Raw genomic sequence first — 379 nt, 5'->3', positions numbered from 1 at the left:
AAAATTTTTATATTATTTGTAATTAAATTTTTAAATATTAAAATTAACATAATGTTCTAAAAAAAAATCACAATTCCTATATGAGAATACCTCTTTTTTTTCTTAAATTCTAAGACAACTCTCAATATTCTCTCGCACTCACTCGAACAACAGCAACAACAACTCTTCCTCTTCTTCTTTCCTCGCAGCAGCCATCGCACTCGCCACCACATCAACAATCATTACTCGTTTCTGCATAGCGTCTCATTCTACCGCCCATGATCTCTTACCACCTAAGAACCCTAATCTTCATCTTCTCCCTCCTCCGATGGGTGGGTTGAACAAGATCTTCTGAGTATTTTGAGCAGTGGTGCGGAATTTACAACCATAAACTAACTGG

The sequence above is a fragment of the Arachis ipaensis genome, chromosome B02 (assembly GCF_000816755.2).
Source record: "Arachis ipaensis cultivar K30076 chromosome B02, Araip1.1, whole genome shotgun sequence".
NCBI classification, from domain to species: Eukaryota; Viridiplantae; Streptophyta; class Magnoliopsida; order Fabales; family Fabaceae; genus Arachis; species Arachis ipaensis.
Note: the sequence above shows the minus strand (reverse complement) of the source record.